This window comes from Suricata suricatta, chromosome 4, assembly GCF_006229205.1.
Source record: "Suricata suricatta isolate VVHF042 chromosome 4, meerkat_22Aug2017_6uvM2_HiC, whole genome shotgun sequence".
Lineage (NCBI taxonomy): Eukaryota > Metazoa > Chordata > Mammalia > Carnivora > Herpestidae > Suricata > Suricata suricatta.
Window position 1 is genome coordinate 124,676,909 of NC_043703.1, and position 19,396 is coordinate 124,696,304.

Sequence of the window (19,396 nt, forward strand, 5' to 3'; positions counted from 1 at the left end):
AAAGTATTTGGAGATAGTAATGAAGAAACAAAATATTCACCTATCCCTGCCATTCCATTAAAACAGTCCAATAATAAAAATAAATAACATTCATCCTGATAGGAACCACATGACATATAGCATCTAACAAGTGTGCAGTTTTGTGCTGGCCTTCATTACCTATCCTGTCTCATCAGAATTCCTCAGTGTGAAAATGTGTGTTACTGAAAGATACTGACTGATCACAGCCATGAAAAGAAGTGAGAGGTAACATGATCTTAAAGGCACTATGACTAATTCCAATAATTTCATACTTAATAGGAAAATTGATTAAACTTACAGCAGAAATAAGGTAGGATTATTTATCTTATCAACAGAACATTTTTCTTTCATCTCAGGGGAGTCCCTGTTATAAAAGATTATTTCTTGAAGGTCATGCAAATTATGTCTCAGTGCTCAGTGCTTTAAAAGGCTACCAGGCAAAAGACAATAAACTTTTAGCGGAGATTGAGAATTAAAGTCTCAGATGATTAGAAGCAGCTAAAACTCTTGATGGTGCTTTAATGGGCTGAGTTAAGTGATATTTGGGTGTACTGGGACATGGGTTTACACTATCTCCTGCTTTGTTTCTTCCTTGGATTCAGTTTTAAATTTCCATACTCTCATTTGGTTTTTTAAATAGTTAAATTCGTTATCACAAGAGTGAATTCTTCATTTTGTCCTGAATTGTCACTATGGATTATGACTTATTTGTTGCCCATTTTTCTGGTTACCTGTTTTGACCCCCAAACAGAGTACATAAAATTTCAGATTTCGGACCTTATAATATTCACCATTTCTATTTTTGTTATCAAAATACACGGACAAATTCCATTAAAGTCTTGTATGTAGGGCACAATTTTTTTTCTTTTATAGTTTATTGTCTAGTTGGTTTCCATATAGTACCCAGTGCTCATCCCAACAAGTGCCCTCCTCAATGCCCATCACCCCTCTACCCCCTACCCCACCCCCATGAGCCCTCATTTTGCTCTCCGTATTCAAGTCTCTCATGATTTGCCTCCTTCCCTCTCCCCAACTATTTTTCCTCTTCTCCTCCTCCATGGTCCTCTGTTAAGTTTCTCCTGTTCCACTTATAAGTGAAAACTTACATTATCTGTCCTCTGCCTGACTTATTTCACTTAGCATGACACTCTCGCATTCCACCCACGTTCCTGCAAATGGCCAGATTTCATTCTTTATCAATGCCATGTAGTATTCCATTGTGTATATACACCACATCTTCTTGATCCACTCATCAGTTGATAGACATTTAGGGTCTTTCTGTGATTTGGCTATTGTTGAAAATGCTGCTATGAACATTGGCGGGTACACGTGCCCCTATGCATCAGCACTTCTTTATCCCTTGGGTAAATTCCTAGCAGTGCTATTGCCAGGTCATAGAGGAATTCTATTGTTAACTTTTTTGAGGAACTTCCATACTGCTTTCCAGAGGGACTGCACCAGTTTACATTCTAACCAACAGTGTAGGAGGGTGTAGGGCACATACATTTTTAAAGGCAAGTATAAAGTATTGGAATATATACGGTGTGTCCTAATTTTAAGAACTACTCACATTATCAATGTACAATAATTGAATTTTTGCAGTAACTAAAGCATAGATTATTGTTTTTTCTGTTAAATGAAAATATATCTGAATTTACAAAATTAGAAGCAGTAGTAGAATTTTAGCCAAAAGTTTTAAAAATATTATTATCATTTTAAAATTATTTTAATGTTTATTTTTGAGAGAGAGAGAGAGAGAGAGAGAGAGAGAGAGAGAGACTGAGTGTGAGTGGGGAAGGGGCAGAGTGAGAGGGAGACACACAATCTGAAGCAGGCTCCAGGCTCTGAGCTGTAGGCACAGAGCCTGACGTGGGGCTCAAACTCATAAACCATGAGATCAAGATCTGAGCCAAAGTCAGATGCTTAACCAACTGAGCCACCCAAGTGCCCCAGAAATATATTATGAGAGTATATGATGGAAAAACTTGGCCAAAAAACCCAGAAAATTACATTTGGTTAGCAGGTCCAAAAAATTTCAATATCTATAGCTGGCTGTAGCCGCAAAAGGTTCAAGTATGAAGGGCAAGACATTCTACACAGATTTGATTTAATGCAAAGATTTTATCATGGACGTGGGACTGATAAAATTAGCGGCTCCTCACTCCTCACATACAAAGAAGAAGTCACCTGGGCTAGAAAATAAAACTAATTGTTGAATCACTGTAATGTACCCCTGAAACTAATATAACATTGTATGTTAATTAACTGGCATTAAAATTAAAATTAAAAAAAGAGAAAAGATGAAATACCATATCCATCAGTCAAGCCATTGAGATGGGAAATTTTGGCTGTTTCAGAGACTGTTGTTGAAAACTCGTATATCCTGATAGCATTACATATCAATAACTGCGCTCTTTTTAAACTTTATTTATTTATTTATTTTGAAAGATAGTGTGCACGAGCAGGGGAGGAGCAGAGGGAGAGGGAGGGAGCCAATCCCAAGCAGACACTGTGCTGTTCAGCATGGAGCCCAACGCAGGGCCCCATCTCAGGGACCATGCCATCATGACCTGAGTTGAAATCGAGTCAAACACTTAACCAACTGAGCCACCTGGGTCCCTCCTTATCTGTACTTCTACACTGTGTTTCTAATATTAGCCTGAGAGATCTTATCTCTTCTGCATCAAAGGGATACAGTATCTGTTTTCTTTGTTGTTTTTCAACAGATGAACCCAAATGCCTGCAGCACTGCCTGAGCAGGTAGTGTCAGATGGCGAGGGAAAGGAGGGGGAAGAAAGCCTTCTAATATATTAATTAGTCTAATACTTTTGACTTCATAAATAACCTTCTAGTTTGGGAGCTCGAGAGTCCAGGGTTTTATGTTGAAGGAAACACATTCACTGAGAGTTAATAACTTTTCTCTGCCTGAGCACAGACATAGCTGAGGCCTTTTTATATCATAGGACACTCAAATCATATCAGATATGTCAAGTGCACTTATGGTCTGTCTGGTCTTTCCTTTTCCATTATGTTCCTTGTATAGTGGTGGACATTTTGAACAGATAGATTTGAGGAGTCAGTTGATAAGAGCCTCGCTAAGGTCATAAAGATTTTTTTTAAAGTCTCCTTGAGTCTTTTTGAGCAAGCAGTCAGGGAAGAAAAGAAGTGGTAGCCAGAATGAGAGAGTAGGGCTCATGAGGGGTAAATTTTCTGGTAATGAGTATCCAAAATGTGTGTGAGCCGGTGGTAGAGGTAGAAAGTGGTAAAAGACTACTGGAGAAAAATTCTGTAAGCATCTTCCTTATTGGTTACATCATCCACACAGATGTTGAAGGCACTGAGAATGATGGCCAAGTCCGATAGATGGCAAAGCTGGACTAGAGAGAAGTCTCCAGTGAGTGAAGGGGAGTAGGAAGGAAGTTAGAGCCAACACTGTGACTGTGAGGACTGTGGGTATGTGTCACACTCAAACTGTCTGTATATTTCTGTCCTCATACCATGTCTTCTATTCGTAATATCCTCTCCATAATTCATTCCACTGATTCCTTGTCTTCTAAGACTCATGACATCTAGGTAGGCTGCCCTTCTGTGTTTCTAAAATACCTTGTGCATCTCTTTCATATAATCTCTGTCAACAAGTTTTTTGCAGGTTTAAATTGCATTAACTTCCTAAGCATAAATGTTATAAGCAAAATAAACATCAACTGGGGAGTTTACCATTTCAATTATGTATATACTCATAAAAGCTCTAATTTTAACTTTTTATTCAGCTTGTGCTGTTTTTAATCAGATGGACCAAAACAAAAAGAATTAAAAATTTATTATACAAAATGCACAAAACTAAATAAATCTGTAGGAACTTAAATAATGGAACTTCAGATTAGTTTTATAAGTTTGCATTGTTTATTTTTCTGAAGCTATTAAAGCTTAGAACTGTTTCAAGACTTTTTGGACACCCTGCATTAAACTTTCCAGGCTGTAGTTTATTATAATTATTTGATTATGTGTCTACTTCACACAATAAATTATACATGTCTTAAAGGTGGATAAGTTCCATATTATATTTTTGTTCTTTATCCTCTGGGCCATAAAGAGACCCAGAATATAGAATAGAAGCCTAATAAATAATTGTATTCATTGATAAAATAAATGAATCAAAGTAGGTCCAGCAATATGTATATATATTTTATACCACCTTTGGTCTATCTGAATAATTTCTTTCCCTTATTTTTTCATATTAAAAGTGTCTTGAACCACAATTGGCTGTAGGTCAGTGCACTAGCAGAGCGTCCAGGTTAGCAAACCCCTGCTGCCACAGCAACAACAAAACGCTACAATTCAGGGCACTTAAGACATCCCTCACACTGATAAGTCTCTACTTTTCCAACATAAAAGACAAGCCATTACTGATAAAAAGATAAATTCTCTCGCTTCCCAAATCCCCTTTTTATGGCACATGTTTGGGGCTGCAAACTCAAAGCCTGGGTATTATCCTGAAAGTATTTCCCACAGCTCTAGTTTCTGGTTCATAAACTAACATTTTCTCCTTCCAGTCTTAATTAATGTGTATTTCTGAGCCTGCATAAACACTATAGCACGGGTCATCAAATCTGCCCACACACTTGCATCCATGGAGACTATCCCATTTATAAAGATTAACAGCAGATAGAGACAAACTCGTTCTCTCTGGATGTAGGTGATACAAGTGAAAGCTGGTGATGGATGTGACCAATATCTTTTTTACCGGGGATGGATTAAATGGGTCTAAGAGGTAGCCAATGCAAATGGTATTGTAAAAATACATGTGCTTGAGAATACTGAGACCATGATTTTGAATAATGTCCACATCACTTAAAATGTGTGGGGTTTGTACAAAGCTATTCAGAATATGTGAATCTGATATTTCTTTATAAAAGTAAATATGACATTATTAATTTAAAACGTTGTTGAATAGGATCACATGAGATAAGAATGAAATTCAGAGGCACCTGGGTCGTTCAGTTGGTTAAGACTGTGACTCTTCGTATCTGCTCAGGTCATAGTTTGTGAGATTGAGTCTTGTACCAGCTCATGTGGTCAGCATGGAACCTCCTGGGGATTCTCTCTCTTTCCCTCCTTCTCTCTTCCCATTCCCCCCGCTTCTCTCTCTCTCTAACCCTCTCCCTTTCCATCTCCCTCTCTATCCCTGTCGTCCCCCGACTCTCTCTCTCAAAATAAATACATAAACTTTAAAAAATGCAATTCAATTAGTGCCATATAGAGACTATAAGTATATGATCCCAATATTAGTCTGACTAACCTGGCTTATTCCTGTTCCAAATAAACATTCAGATTACAGAGCCTCTGGTATCCCAACCTAGTGTAAAAGAGAATCACCTTTCCCAACATTATACGGCTGTTAGGGGCAGATTTGACTCAAGAACAACAGACACTTTAGTTCCTGGTACCATAACATAGAGGACTCATAAAGTCATAGTATTCAAGGTTTGTAAAGAACATTTGAGAACTCATAAGTCAAAAGTAAATGAGAATGAGATGCAGAGTCTTGGAACATGTTGCGATTCAAAAGTTGTTCCTGGGTGGCTAAGTCGGTTAAGCACGTGACTGTTGGTTTCAGCTCAGGTCATGGTCTCACAGTTCATGAGTTTGAGGCATCAGCCTACATACCGATGGTGTGGAGCCTGCTTAGGATTCGCTTTCTCTGCCCCTCCCCTCCTCATGCACTCTCTTGCTCGCTCTCTCTCTGTCTCTTAAAATTAACAAACTTAAAAAAATTTAAGTATCAAGGGGCACATGGGTGGCTCAGTCAGTTAAGTGTCTGACTCTAGGTTTCAGTGCAGGTCATGGTCTCATGGTTTTGTGAGTTTGAGCCCCACATTGGGCTCTGTGCTGACAGTGGGAAGCCTGCTTGGGTCTCTCTCTGTCTCTGTCTCTGTCCCTCTTCCACTTGTGCTGTCTCTGTCTCTCTCAAAATAAGTAAATAATTTTAAAAACAATGTTTTAATGGCAAAAAGTGTCATTATATATAATACTTCTCATGCATTTTAGTCAAGGAATATTGGTAATAATATCTTAGTCCAAAGTACACATATTTAAATTGCTGGCATATATAAACATTGTCTTCATCCTACATTTAAAGTGCTCCCAGACATTTGAATATCAGTGGGAGACAAAGATAGTCCAAATGTAGAGGATGAAAGGGTCATATTGATATATTAATTTCCCAAAAACTTTTTTTGCAGCCAGCATATAGGCATGTGGCTTTGAATTAAAGTGAAAGCTGACCACAGAAAAAGAGTTGCATCAAAAATCTGGTTTGTTGTTGGTGAGGGCAGGGCATAGACTCCATGTGGCAGCAGCGTGCACTCTGTAGTATGTGGTGTTTAGCAATGAAGATGCTATTGTCCTTATCATATTGGCCTGTGGCAAGCTTGTGGCCTTAGACTCTACAACTTCCTTTGCACTTCCGTGAGTCACCCTATAGCTTTTAAATAATTTTCTTATAGACATCAGCCATATTCAGCTTGTAGGGCATACACATAAAACCCATGATGAATGCAGCGGTATTTCAGTTCAAAGAACCCATTTATGCAATAGCTCTCTGTAATTACTAGTAAGTTTAATTATTAGATTTTTAAGATTATAGTAAGAACTTTTTAAAAGCTTAATAACTATTCAATTATTTATATAATAGATTTTCAAGGCACAATGCCACTAGCTTGAGAGTTTACAAAAAAATGTAAACTCTGTCATTTCTTCCTATCTAAGCATAATACTTTTGTCCTTTTTTCCAAGCTCATTTCTAACTGACTATTTTCTTTGGGCCTGCTTGGCATATCATTGTACTTTTACATACAAAATATTCCTATTTTAAGAAGTTGGAGCTAGAGGAAATGAATGAGATCTATAACATGCAGTGCCTCAAAGCTGTTTGAGATTCTCCGCATAAAGTTACACTATATACGTTAAAGGATGGTCAAAAATTTCACTTGGCTGTTTGGTCTACTTGGTATTTGTAGTGTGCCATGTTTAGCACTGTTACTAGCTTTCTTCCTCCTTTAGGAATCACTCAGTCTTGGAGATCTAACCCTCTTTCACAGTTATCAAATCAGCATAGTTGTCTTCTCCCTTATGTCTCCCAATGTGTCTCTCAGTGCCCTGTGGCCTGAACATCAAGCAGTAAAACATATGTGTGAAAGGAAGATTTCTTTCTTTCTTTTTTGTAAATAGATATGTGTTCCGTTTAAGAGAGAGAGAACAAGTGAGCAGGAGAGAGGGACAGAGGGAGAGAAGAGAAGGAGAATATAAAGCAGGCCCTTGGCTCAGCCCATGACCCTGGGATCATAACCGGAGCCAAAATCAAGAATCAGATGCTCAACCGACTAAGCCACCAGGCACCCCTGTATTTATGTCTTAAGTACTAAGAGACATTTAAACTAAACTAACTAAATAATTGCTGAAAATGCTCCCAATCTTATAAAAAAGACAAACCCACAAACCCAATAAAGTCAAAGAAACTTAAGCAAAATAAACATAAAGAAAGCCACATATAATGATAGTATAAGCAAGTTGCCAATAACCAATGACAAAGATAAAACCTTACAAGCAGCCTGACTGGGGTGCCTGGGTAGCTCACTTGGTTAAGTGTCTGACTCTCGACCTTAGCTCAGGTCTTGATCTTGGGGTCATGAATTCAAGCCCAAAGCAGCCAACAAAATTACACTTGACAAACAGTAAAATGTTAATGTGGACAGTATGATATCTTTTAAATAATACAGATAATTATAAAGGCAGTAATACTTTGGATTTTATTTTTATTTTATTTTATTTATTTTATTTTTATTTTTAGATGTACATGCTGAAGTGTTTAAGGATGAAGTATTATGATACCTTCAGCTTTTGAATGGTTTGGTACAAGAAAGAAAGAAAGAAAGAAAGAAAGAAAGAAAGAAAGAAAGAAAGAAAGAAAGAAAGAAAGGAAGGAAGGAAGGAAGAATACAGATAGATACAATATTAACAAAGGTATATGGATATCTGTTGTACTATACCTTCAACTCCTCTGTAAATTTGAATTTTGGGGGGCAAATGCCATCCTCAACCTCTAGGGCCTGAACAGATTTGTTTTTTGAGATGATAGATTCCCCTGAAGCATGTGGGAGGAAAGAGATGTGAAGAGAGAAGCAGAGTTTTGTGGAAGGCTTCAAACATTTGCTGAAGTGATTTCTCTCTACAGTGTTGAAAGACTCAAGAAATACATAGGCTCATGATGAGTCATTTTTTCATGAAAATGAATAATGGATTGTGCTACACATCACTGATGCAGACAGATCAAGGCAACGTGTGTGGCTAGTGGAATAAGGAAACATAGTAAAGAATGAGGAATGAACCTCCAGAAAATTCAGAAATCATCGGCTGACATTTGGTTTCTCAGGGGCTTGTGGAATCAAGATTCGGGAATCAGGACACAGAGTAGAAGCAGAGAAGCCCAGTTGACATGCATATCATAACTCCCAAATTATTTTTATGAATAAGGTTTTGGTCATGCTACTTCTCTGCTCTTAAAAGTTTCTTCAATGGCTCTCAAATTCTAGCAAAATAAAGCTAATCGTTTTAGCCTGAAGTTATAGCTTCTCAGTCATTGGCAACTAACTCAATTTCTTGCAGTTCTCCTTGACTTGCTGTATGCTGTGGCCAATCCAAGTTATTCTCTATCCTCTGTGCTGCATTTATTTGGGATTTCCTGACTATAGGTATTATAGGTCTTACCTGGATGGTCTTACCCTCTCTAACCAGCCAAACATTGCTCATATTTAAATCCAAGTTCAAACTCCACGTTTTCTAATGTCATCAACAGAAAATAGACAGTGTTTTTATTTATTTTAATACAATTTATTGTCAAATTAGTTTTCATACAACACCCAGTGCTCATTCCAACAACTGCCCTCCTCAATGCCCACAACTACTTTCCCCTCTCCCCCAGCAACCCCAAACCCTCATCTTTTTCTTAATATTCAAGAGTCTCTCATGATTTGCCTCCCTTCCCATCCCTAACTCTTTTTCCCCCCTTTCCCCTTCCCATGGTCCCCTGTTAGGTTTCTCCTGTTAGACCTATGAGTGAAAACATATGGTATCTGTCCTTCTCTGACTGACTTATTTCCCTTAGCATGACACCCTCGAGGTCCATCCATGTTGCTACAAATGGCCAGATTTCATTCTTTCTCATTGCCATATAGTATTCTATTGTATGTATAAACCACACCTTCTTGATCCGTTCATCAGTTAATAGACATTTAGGCTCTTTCCATGATTTGGCTATTGTTGAAAATGCTGCTATAAACATTGCAGTACATGTGCCCCTATGCATCAGCACTCCTGTATCCCTTGGATAAATCCCTACCAGTGCTATTATTGGGTCAAAGGGAAGTTCTATTTTTAATTTTATGAGGAACATCTACACTTTTCCAGAGCAGCTGCATCAGTTTACATTCCCACCAACAGTGTAAGAGGGTTCCTGTTTCTCCACATCCTCACCAGCATCGATAGCCTCCTGGTTTGTTCATTTTAGCCACTCTGACTGGCGTGAGGTGGTATCTCACCATGGATTTTATTTGTATTTCTCTGATTATGAGTGACATCATCGTTTCATGTGTCTGTTGGCCATGTGGATGTCTTCTTTGGAAAAGTGTCTATTCATGTCTTCTGTCCATTTCCTCACTGGATTGTTGTTTTTTGGGTGTGGAGTTTTGGTGAGTTTTTTATAGATTTTGGATACTAGCCTTTTAACCAATATGTCGTTTGCAACTATCTTTTCCCATTCCATAGGTTGCCTATTTGCTTTGTTGATTAGTTCCTTTACAGTACAGAAGATTCATAGATTGATGAGGTCTCAATAGTTCATTTTTGCTTTTTATTCCCTCACCTTTAGAGTTGTGTCGAGTAAGAAATTGCTGTGGCTGAGGTCAAAGAGGTTGTTTCCTGCTTTCTCCTTGAGGGTTTTGATGGTTTCCTGTCTCACATTCAGGTCATTCATTCATTTTGAGTTTATTTTTGTATATGGTATAAGAAAATGGTCTTGTTTGATTCTTCTGCATGTTGCTATCCAGTTCTCCCTGGACCATTTGTAAAAGAGACTGCCTTTTTTCCATTGGATACTTTCCTGCCATACCCTTGTGGGTCCAATTCTGGGTTTTCTATTCTATTCCTTTGGTCTGTGTGTCTGTTTTTGTGCCAATACCAGACTGTCTTGATGATTACAGCTTTGTAGTAGAGACTGAAGTCTGGGATTAAGATGCCTCCCATTTATGTTTTCTTCTTCAATATTACTTTGACTATTCAGGGTCTTATTTGGTTCCATACAAATTTTTAGATTGTTTGTTCTAGCTTTGAGAATGCTGGTACAATTTTGAATGGGATTGCATTGGATGTGTAGATTGCTTTGGGTAGTATTGATGTTTTTATATTTATTCTTTGAATCCATGATCATGGAATGTTTTTCCATTTCTTTGTGTCTTCTTCAGTTTTCTTCATAAGCCTTCTATAGTTTTCACCATACAGATATTTTACAGCTTTGGTTAGGTTTATTTCTAGTTATTTTATGGTTTTTCATGCAATTCTGAATGGGATCAGTTTCTTGATTTCTCTTTTTCTTGTTTCATTAGTGATATATAAAAATGCAACTGATTTCTGAACATTGTTCCCTGCGACCTTGCTGAATTTATGTTTCAGTTCTAGCAGACTTTTGATGGGATCTGTCAGGTTTTCCATGTAGAAGATCATGTCGTCTGCAAAAAGTGAAAGTTTGACTTCATCTTTGACAATTCCAATGACTCTTATTTCATTTTGTTGTCTGATTGCTGATGCTAAGACTTCCAACCCTATGTTAAACAACAGTGGTGAGAGTGGACATGCCTGTCATGTTCCTGATCTCAGCAAGAAAGCTCTCAGTCTTTTCCCATTAAGAATGATGGCTTTTATGATGTTTAAGTATGTTCCTTTTCTCTCGACTCTCTTGAGGGTTTTTAAAGAAAGGATGCTGTATTTCATCAAATGCTTTTTCCAAATCTATTGACAGGATCATATGGTTCTTTTCTTTTGTTAATGTGATGTATCACATTGTTCAATTTGCAAATATTGAACCAGCCCTGCAACCCCGGAATGAATCCCACTTGATCATGGTGAATATTTTTTATATGCTGTTGAATTTGATTTGCTAGTATCTTGTTGAGGATTTTTGCATCCATATTCATCAGGGATATTGGCCTGTAGTTCTCATTTTTTTCTGGTTCTCCGTCTGGTTTGGGAATCAAAGTGGTGCTGGCTTCATAGAATTAGTCTGGAAGTTTTCCATCTATTTCTATTTTGGGGAACAGCTTAAGAAGGATAGGTAGAATTCCCCAGGGAAACCATATGACCCCGAGCTCTTATTTGTTGGAAGATTTTTTATAAGTGATTCCATTTCTTCACTAGTTATGGATCTATTCAAATTTCTTCCCATTTGAGTTTTGGTAGTGTGAGTTTTGGGGAATTTGTCCATTTCTTCCAGGTTGTCCAGTTTGTTAGCATATAATTTTTCATATTATTCCCTGATAATTGCTTGTATTTTGGAGGGATTTATTAGAATAAATCCATTTTCATTCATGATTTGTCTATATGTGTCCTCTCTCTTTTGAGAAGTCTGGCTAGAGGTTTATCGATTTTGTTTATTATTTCAAAAAACAACTCTTGGTTTCATTGATCTGCTCTACTACTTTTTTTGGACTCTGTATTGTTTATTTCTGCTCTAGTCTTTATTATTTCACCATTTCCTCTGGCTTTGGGGTGTCTTTGCTGTTTTACTTCTAGTTCCTTTAGGTGTGCTATTAGACTTTTTATTTGGGACTTTTCTTGTTTCTTGAGATAGGCCTGGTTTACAATATATTTTCTTCTTAGGACTGCCTTTGCTGCATCCCAAAGGTCTTGGATTGTTATGTTTTCATTTTCATTTGTTTCCATGTATTTTTTAAAATTTTCCCTAATTGCCTGGCTGACCAATTCATTCTATAGTAGGGTGTTCTTTAACCTCCAGGCTTTTGGAGGTTTTCCAGACTTTTTCCTGTGGTTGGTTTCAAGTTTCATAGCATTGTGACCAGAAAGTGTACATGGTATGATCTCTATTCTTTAATATTTAATAACATATAATAATTATATAATTATATAAAATTATTATATAAAATAATAATATATTTATACAATATAATATATAATAATTAATATGTATAAATAATAATTTAAATTATTAACAATAATTTAATATTAACATTAATAACTTTAATATTTATTGAGGGCTGCTTTGTGGCCCATATGTGATCTATCTTGGAGAATGTACCATGCACACTCAAAAAGAAAGTGTATTCCACTGCTTTGGGATATAGAGTTCTAAATATATCTGCCAAGTCCATCTGGTCCAATGTATCATTCAGGGCCATTGTTTCTTTACTGATTCTTTGTCTCGATGATCTATCAAGCAAACAAACAAAAACAAAAAATGATCTAAAAGCAAAAAACCAGAAACACCAGCTCTAAGTAGAGAACAGGGTGGAAATGGTGCTGATGGAAGAGCATATGCAAAGAGAGAAATGACAGGGAATAAGAAAAAATGAATATTGACCAGGCAGAGAGACTAAAAGGCTTAATCTAGAGAGAGAGGAAGAATAGGAAGGAGGTGAGGAAACAGAAACAAAGATAAAGTTACCCAGAGAAACTATATGGCCTGATTATTCCAGAGAGAGAAAAGGAAAATAAAAAGTAGGTGTAAAACATGCATCAAAAAAATGGGTTAAATATGTCTGTTTAAGCAAACCAATAACTAGAATAACCAGCCTAGAGGAGGAAAGAGATAAGAAAGAGAAAAGGGAGAATAAATCTAAATAACAAGAATTGTCCTAGAATTAATCCAGGCAATGCTGCAATGCTGGTCTGGAAGAGGTGGTTGTCTGGTTCCACAGTGTCTATCCAGCGCCAGTAGATACATAATTCCCCAGAGCAGAGGGGAGTGGTTTGGTGTAGGCAAGTCCTGCCTCCACTGTGGGCCCCACCTTGGTGGTTGTGGGGAGAAAAATGGTGACGCCCTAGTCCCTTCCTCACAGACCAGTATCCCAAATAGCTCCTTTGGATCCATCCTCACAGTGCCATGGCACAGCTGAGGTAGTCTGCCTTGCTCCACAAATCTCCTGTGTCCTGGGCTTAGCTGGGATTTAAACTCCTGCTTTTCTCCATGTGCATGGTCTTCCGGCTATGCTATAGCACTTCAGAGGAGGGGACTGGTTTCTCCCATTGCAGACTGTGCTCCAGACCTGCCACCCAGGGCTGGCTCCCCTCCTTCCCAGGTGTGCAAACAGGGCAGCTGCCCCAGTTCAAGAAAGCCCTGCAGTTGGAGGTGGGATCCCTCTCCATCCGGATCCAAGGTTTTCTCTTGTCCAGATACAGTCCTAAGCTTCCCCAGCCACTTTTTTCTCTTCCGTTTGACTCTCTGCAGAAGGGGATCCTGCTTCACTGTGCCTATGCAGTCCATTTTATCTCTCCCAGTTCTCAGTCACATACCTGTGGGGCCATCCGGTTTTCCCATTTTCTCCTTGGTAGACTCTGTCTCTTTTCCTCCTAAACTCTTGGGGTTCAAAGTCCCTTGGACTTCGAGAGTAGACAGTCTTTTAAACTCTCATATGACTGTATCTGTTTGCCTTACACAACACATCTCAAATTTGCTTTGAAATAGAATTTAAATGCACCTTGGGGATTTTTGCTCTATTGGAGTTATAAAAAGATTTCAATTAATTTATAACTTTTCAGAGATTTACAAATAAGACAAAGCATCAATTTGGAATGCCAGAATATCACCTTTACTAGTTAATAGAGACTATTAAAGTTTGCAAATGGAGAAAACCGGGTTATTTTTTAAATAATGAAGCACTGTGCTTAGCTTGCTTCAAAAGGAAAGTAAAACCCAGATTCCTCATCTAGGTTCCAAATTATCCTAACAAGTGGTCACTCTACCTTTCTTTGGGTTGAATATATAAAAAGGTAGAGAAGATAAACACGTATTGTATGCAGACTCTTCACATACAAAGAAAACTCAGGAATGAGAAAGGAGCATCCTTCCCTAAAACACATTTCTAGAAATCGAGCTTACTAAAGGCACTGATCACATCTGAATTCTCTTTCTGTCCTTCAGATTGCCAACTGTAGTGCTTGTACCTTTGGTAGGTGTTTGAGAAATGTTTGCTCACTGGTGAAACATGTGTCAGTTCTCTTGAAAGAAACATGAATAGGTCACCCCAAAATATGCCTTTTTGACGAAAATTATTTTGAGACAGTTAAGAAAAGTTCTGTCTTTTCTTTTCTCTGCCTAAAGACCAGATTTCTCTTATGAGAAAGGACCTGAGACTTATCAGCCCAGAGATGACACCAGAGGAATCAGAAAACAAGCATTAAATTAACTCTTATTTTCTTAATTTCTTTTCTATCATTATTTTCCCTAGTCTAAGCCCCTTTTGTTATAGTTTCATAATTTACTACTCTTTGTCCAACTTAGTATAAAAGCTGTTCTGTTTCTGGGAAGCCTGGGTTGCTTAATTGGTTGAGCATCTGACTCTTGATCTTGCCTCAGGTCATGATCTCATGGTTTGTGGGATGGAGCCCCACATCAGGTTCTGCACTGGCCATGCGGAGCATCCGAGCCTGCTTAGGATTCTCTCTCTCTCTCTCTCTCTCTCTCTCTCTCTCTCTCTCTCTGTCATTCTCTGCCCTTCACCTGCTGGTGCACCCTCTCTCTCAAAATAAATAAACTTTATATAAACAAATAAATAAAAATAAATAAAAGCAGTTCAGTTTCTATTTTTTTAGGTCTTCACTTTGTGTGTGTGTGTCTGTGTGTGTGTGTGTGTGTGTCTGTGTGTGTGTGTGTATGAGATATGCATATTTATCAACTTCTGGGTTTCCCTTGTTAGTCTCTTTTGTGACAGGAGCCCCAGACCCTATATAGAAGGAAAGATTGCTTTTCTTCCCCTATACACTCAAATTCAGATGCTAACTAAGAAGCAAAATAGAAAGGGCAAATGTAAGAATGGACAGGCAATTTCCACAACTAAATGAAGAGCACAGGATCTGGTCAATAAGACACTCAAATTAAAATAATAATATCCAAGTTAAAAAATATTCAAATTAAAATAATAATACTTTATTATTATTTTATAGGCCACTGATAACATTAGCATTAGTTAGTTATTGCATCAAGTTATTTGCATTTTTACCTTTCTCCTTCTAAATTGAAAGATATCTAGAGGGAACCATTAAATCATAATCTATGTAAATGTTCTCACATGGAGTTTATCCTTCAGTAGCCTGGGGATCTGAAATGCTTTCTCTCATGTTAAATTAATTTCACACATTATCTAGATGTGAAAAGGTAATCTATTTCTTTATACATCTATCCATATTCATATCTTTATGTACATTTTTTTGGTCCAGGTTAACTTTCTTAGGCCACTGAAATCATATTGTATCATACAGGCTCTCATTTCTGCCTTACCTTCCTTTGTGTACAATGGGAATGTAACAACATCGTGACATAAAAGAAATAAGCAGAAGAGAACAAGTAATACAGACTATCTTTAAACTATCTATGCTTAGACACAATCTAACTTCTATTTTTTAATTAAGCTATAATTGGCATAATTATATTAGTATCAGGTGTACAGAAGAATGATTCAAAATTTATTTCCATTGTGAAATGATCATCCAAGTAAGTCTGGTTAACATCTGTCTGTCTCCATACAGTTATAGAAGATTTTTTCCTTGTGATAAGAACTTTTAAGACCTATTCTCTTAGCAGCTTTCAAATATGCAGCACACATTCTAAATTCTTTTGGCAGGGCTGACCAAACAAAAAAGAACTGAGGTAGTGATTTGAATTCTCCTTTCCTTCCACTTTTTTTTAGTTGTGATCTGTTGGAAGCTCTTTGCCTGTACCTTCCTGACCACACAATCTCTGCAGAGCATCTCCCAATGAACACTCCTCCTCTCTGTTAAAAAAAGAAAAGAACAACAAAAGTAAAATTCAATTGAGTACATTTTAAAGATCTTCTAATTGACTTTATACAATGATGAATGAATTGGGCAGCATCCCAGCTAACAGATAGAAAGGAAGTCTGAAGAGCTGTACAGAATGACTTTTATAGACAGAGGGGGCAGGACAAGGAAGTTGCTAGCAGTGACTGACAAGGTCACCTTCCTTAGGAGATTCAAGGGCTTCATGAGGCACATGTTCTCACTAGTGCTGACCACTTGATACCAGATCACTCATTTAAGATTCCTCTTCTAGGGGAGATTGAAACTGTAAATAACTTAGCAAGTAAATCTTGGTCTTATTCTATAGGCCTCAGCACAAATGACCCAATTTGGGGCCCATTAACTCTCTTTTAGTGCTGCCATTTTTAAGAACAGGATATTGCATGCTCAATATCTAAAAGGCTCTCTGGAAATCAGAAGATCTACTTCTGAAATCACAATGGCTTATGTTAGGAGAGGAACAACTTAAAATATTTATTTTTGGAGAAAAAAAAATTCTGATGTTCAGAATTCTACCAAAGCTTCAGAGAAACTTGAAGATGAAATTAAGTTCACAATGAGAAAAAAGCATATTGTTAAAGAATCAAGCAAAACCAGATGACTATTTCAATTGTGTTTTATATTCTGCATCCAACTCCAGCATATTTTTGATAACCATATAAAATAACAAAATATATGGACAGAGCAGTTCATAATAACCATCTTAATGATAACTTCCTTGTGAACCTTGATTTACTAATAATGCCTTGTCCTTCCCAATTCTTCCAGAGCTTATAAATGAGAACTTAGAAGTTCCCGTTAGTATAATTTATGTTCACTCTGCTTTCATTTTTCTTAGTAGCACTTACCACTACCTGATATGATATTCCATATTGGCTTGTTTATTTTTCGTGGTGTTCTACCATTCTACAATATTAGCTCTATCAGGGCAAATCATTCATTCATGGTTGATTCTCCATCTCTAGAAAATGTTTCTGCTTCATACTAAAAGTATAATAGATACTTGCCAAGTGATTATAAGTAAAGGCAAATTTACTGAGAGGACAATGTTGAGAAGGAATGAAGATAAAGCTTCAGAGAGACCTCATGAAGGCATCATTTCATATGCATGGAATTCATAAAAAAATGAGAAAACATTATGGCTAAAGGAGTACTATGGATTGAATTGTGCCCCCCCCACCAAAATTCATAAGTTGAAATACTCATCACCAATGTGATAGTATTCAGAGATGGGGCCTTTGGGAGGTAATTAGGTTTAGATGAGATGATGAAAATGGGGTGGAGGGAAACAGACTATGTCACCCCAGTTATGCCTCTTGGATGTAAAAAATATTTTATGCTGAAAGCAGCTAAGGAACAGCTAATACAGAAAAGGGTCCCTGTTTTCTGCCTAAAGGAAAGATATAAATTCTCCTTTTACTGGAGGCTGAGTCTCATCAGCCTAGAGATGACATCATAGGAATCTGTAAACAAACCAAAACTCCATTGCTTTCCTCCTATACATTTACTTTCCCACAATTCGTCTCCCTTAAAGCCTAAAACTACTTTCCTTTTCCTATCATTTCTCTATAGATGTATCATTCCTTGCTGAAGGTATTATATAAACTGTAATTCTAAGTCATCATTTTAAGTCATTTTTGGTTTTGGTTTCTCCCATGTGACATGTGCTGTATCTACTAATAAACTGTTTTTCTCTTGTTAACCTTTTCATTTTGTTAGAGTCCCAGCTGAAAACCTAAGATAAGTAGAGGTAAATTTTTTCATTCGCACAGGGCCCTCATGATGAGATTAGTGCTCTTATAAGAGGAGATAATCTGAGAGCTTGCTCACTCACCACAGATTTTCTCTCCCTCCCTCCTTGTCCTCACCTAGAAAAGGGCATGTAAGGACACAGTGAGAAGGCCATCTGCAACCCAAAGAGAGTGCCCTCACCAGACACTTACCCTTTTGGCACCATGATCTTGGACGTCCCATCTCCAAAACTGTAAGAAATACAATTACTATTGTTTAAGCCACTCAGTGTTGATATTTTGTTATGGCAGCTTGAGCTAAGACAGTGAACATAGTTGAAGCAAAACTGGAACATCTTTATTATGATATCTAATGAATTATTAGAAGCATTTTGGAGAGTGAGTTATAAGTCAAATCAATAGAAACACTGCATTTCCATTTCTAGGATTTTTACCAAATGGAAAGTGTTCCACAGGTGAAAAAAAGGATCCTATACCCATTTCTAAAGATAAAAGATTGAAAAACAATGTAAATTCCCAAACCAAGGAGATGTGTGTGTGTGTGTGTGTGTAATATATACATACACTATATATACCTATATACATACATATATACACATACACACACATAGAGAGACATATATATATACACACACATATATACATATATATAATGTTACATCAACCTAGTAGAATATTATATATCCTCAAAATTATCACTATCAAATGTATGTGGCCAAGTAGAAAATATAAAACATATTCCAAGGCATAGAGGAGAATTTGACTGACCTCACAACTGGGAAATCTGTCAGTATTGATGAAACTTCCCTGGGATTAAAGGGAAAATCACACTGCACATGGATTTTCTGGAATGCTCACAGAATCATGGGAAAATTAAGGAGTCTGGGAAACACAGAGCAGAATAATTCCCCCATGATCAGAACTATTGACATGCCTGTCCCCAAGTCCCACCTTTTTTTTTTTTTTTTTTTTTTTTTGTGCAGAAGCTCGAGTTTCATCAGCTCTACTTGACTTCACTCTTGGCACTTCCAAGTCCTCTCCCCTTGAGAGTGATCTGCTTTTCTCCCCTGTGCTGGCTGAGGTGTGAATTTGTGGCCTCTCACATACAAGCCTGCCACTGTTGTCCTTTCACAGTGTCACTGCTTGTCATGGATGTCACTAAGCTCAGTCCCTGGCCACAGGACAACTGGACCATGGTACATATAAGCTGGATTCTTCTCCAGAGAACACGGAGGTGGCTAGAATCCTCCCCCTGAGCATCCAGGTCGGAGAGGCAGGTGGTACATACAGTGCCACGTCCAGCCACACAGCCTTGAAGCACCCTGCTTTCAGAGCTGTCCCTCACTGACTGCAATGGGGAAGTTCTGAAGCCATGCTAGTCCCTGCAATCAACTTCCAGATTGTGGCTTTTCCTCCAAATGGCCGTCATTTAAATAACTATTTTGTTTTCCATTTTAGTGAAAAGGAATTTCAATTAATTTATGATGTAATTTGTTGATTTGGGCAAATTTAAAAGTATCATA

At 37.5% G+C, this 19,396-nt stretch overlaps 1 long non-coding RNA gene across 1 annotated transcript; it reads right to left on the reverse strand.

Annotated features, from left to right (window-relative positions):
• Window positions 1–15,747: 15,747 nt before the first annotated feature.
• On the reverse strand, window positions 15,748–18,105 carry LOC115289275. The gene is made up of 2 exons (XR_003907528.1): window positions 18,066–18,105; window positions 15,748–16,076 (listed from the first exon to the last, which is right to left on the reverse strand). It is a non-coding gene; the product is annotated as an uncharacterized LOC115289275 (long non-coding RNA).
• Window positions 18,106–19,396: the final 1,291 nt, after the last annotated feature.